The sequence below is a fragment of the Mirounga leonina genome, unplaced genomic scaffold, assembly GCF_011800145.1.
Source record: "Mirounga leonina isolate KUSES-001 unplaced genomic scaffold, KU_Mleo_1.0 Mir_53, whole genome shotgun sequence".
NCBI lineage: Eukaryota > Metazoa > Chordata > Mammalia > Carnivora > Phocidae > Mirounga > Mirounga leonina.
Genome location: NW_023270807.1, coordinates 15,661,046 through 15,663,489, shown reverse-complemented (window position 1 = coordinate 15,663,489; position 2,444 = coordinate 15,661,046). Strand labels below are relative to the sequence as shown.

At 38.1% G+C, this 2,444-nt stretch overlaps 1 pseudogene; it reads right to left on the bottom strand.

The window, feature by feature from the left end:
• Window positions 1-541: 541 nt before the first annotated feature.
• LOC118000916 lies at window positions 542-1,699 on the bottom strand (annotated as a pseudogene).
• Between the last annotated feature and the right edge of the window lie 745 nt (window positions 1,700-2,444).

The following is a 2,444-nucleotide window of genomic DNA, read 5'->3' as shown; positions in this document are numbered from 1 at the left end:
GACAAGAGGATGAGGGAGTGTGTTTGCAGGGGCCGTCATGAGGGAAAACAAAGTTGCTGTTTTAAGATCATAGAGTTCCTCTCTTTTAACATGTTACACTGCTTTTTTAGAGTAAGCAAATTTTTAAGTGAAATAAATAAATATTTCATAATTTCACATTTATATAGCTTGATATCCTTTATTTATCTCTCATTCTGAAAGCAAATGACAGATCTACTTTTCAAGGATGAAAACTTGCTATTTTTTGAGGATATCTTTAATGTGATACTGCAACTCCAAAAACAGAAACGTTCCGCACAATAGCTGCAAATACCTTGTTTTTTAAGGTGATTACACTTAATGCAGGTGCACTAGTCTGCCTGTTTGCCATAAAGTGCAATTACTGCCTGTGACATCTCATAATTCATAAGGCTGGAGAGTAAAGACATTTATGTGACTTCTAGTGATAACTCTTTGAAGGCTGCCCAAAAGCAAATTAACTGATACATGATGCTATATACTTAAAGAGTGAAAGAAAAGCGAGAAGAAAAAGAAACATCCTTCACTGTCTTTGGTTCATTGCATCAATTAGGACACACAAGGCAGCATCTTTCTTTATCATCTGGTCTCTCCTACGAGCTGAATTTTCTTTCTGTAGTTCATTCTGATCAGTTCTATCACCAGCATCCATTGCTTCCATTTTTACTCTCATCCTTTCTTCTACATGGGGCAAATCATCAGGCAAAGAAGCCAAACAATTGTGAATCATCTCAATGACTCGTTGCAGATGCTTTTGAAAGACGTAACTATTTCAACACGTTAATATTTCTGCACCTTCACTGTGATTCTCAAGGTCTCTCTCAATGTGCTACACACCTACAAAAAGCAGCTTAAGATCTTCCAGGTTTCTCTTTTCATTTTATATTCCCAGGGCTCCTTATCAAAATATCTAAGAGGTCTAAGAAACCAATATTGAGTTTTCTCAGTTCATTCTCATGACCAAACTGCATAGGATGATGCTGTTTGACGTCCCGTCTGCAGGGCAGATGCTAAGATCACCACATTGGAACTGATGCCAAACATCATGTAACTCTTTTTTATTGGAGGTGTAGGCTTGACAGTTGGGCCTTCCTGAATATTTTTATCTGTATACTCCTTGATGTGCTGCATCAGAGGGGGTGAAAGGGCATACACATGCTGTGGCTCACCTGTTGTGGAAGAGCCAGAACCCCAGATCTCTGTCTACACTGGCAACCTCATTGACCACCACCACCAACAGACTTCTGGCCTCCTCCTCCAGGAAGAAGCCACTGATGCTTTTTAAAAATTCCTTTCTTGGGGTGCCTGGGTGGCTCAGTTGGTTAAGCATCTGCCTTTGGCTGAGGTCATGATCCCAGGGTCTTGGGATCGAGTCCCACATCTGGCTCTCTGTTCAGTGGGGAGCCTGCTTCTCCCTCTTCCTCTGCCTGCTTGTGTGTACTCTCTCTCTCTCAAATAAATTTTTAAAAAAATAAATAAAAATTCCTTTCTTTTACTCACATGCCATATCCAGTCTATCAGTAAATCATGTTGGCTTTCCCTGAGGGATAATTCCCCATTTAATGCATTTTCTTCCATTTCTGCTGCTATAAACCTATACCAAACCATTATCATCTCTTGGTCTGTCACTGCAATAACTGGTCTCTCTGCTTTCATTCTTGGCCCCCACCTCCTGATTCATTCTGCGTATGGCAGTCAGACCTTAACTTAGTTAATATTGTGTTAATCCACTTTCGACAGTTGCTCATGTTTTATAGAATAAATCAAACCCCTCTTTCTTCTTTCCTTCATCTACCATGATTTCCTCCTCTAACTTAGGTCTGAGCATAGTGACCAAAGCCCACAGTAAAGCAATTTTATTGCAACTCAAACCAGTTAGGCAATTTATTCAAATTAAAGCAGAATGTTTTCTTATGGAATTCTTAATATCCAAGTGATCAAGCTTCATGAGATCAAGAATGAGAGGCAAATTTGAAAAAGTTTATTAAAAATGTTAGCCATTAAATTTTTAAATAAGCACATTTTAAAGTAATTGAATTATTAAGTTTGAATTATTCTAATAATTTCAATAATTATTTTAATTACTAACAAGATAACAATATGTATCAGGGCAGATAGTGTTGGGAATAAGAAAGTGATATGTGCTGAAGAGTGGACAGTGCATTCTCCCAAAATATCATTTTCTCAGTATATCTTTGCCTACTTTCTGGCCTTTCCCCTTTTTCTCTTTAGTTCATTTTCCTCAAATGTTCTTCCTTTTCTTTGTTCCTTGATGACACTATTGTGACAAAAGAGTCTCAAGTTTTTGTGTCCAAATTTATTCACTCCACCAATATTTGTGGTTTCCTTACTCTGTGCCAAGCACCAGTTTAAGAGCTGAGATTGCTGCAGGGCCCATGTGGTTTATAAGTAATCTTTTGAATGAT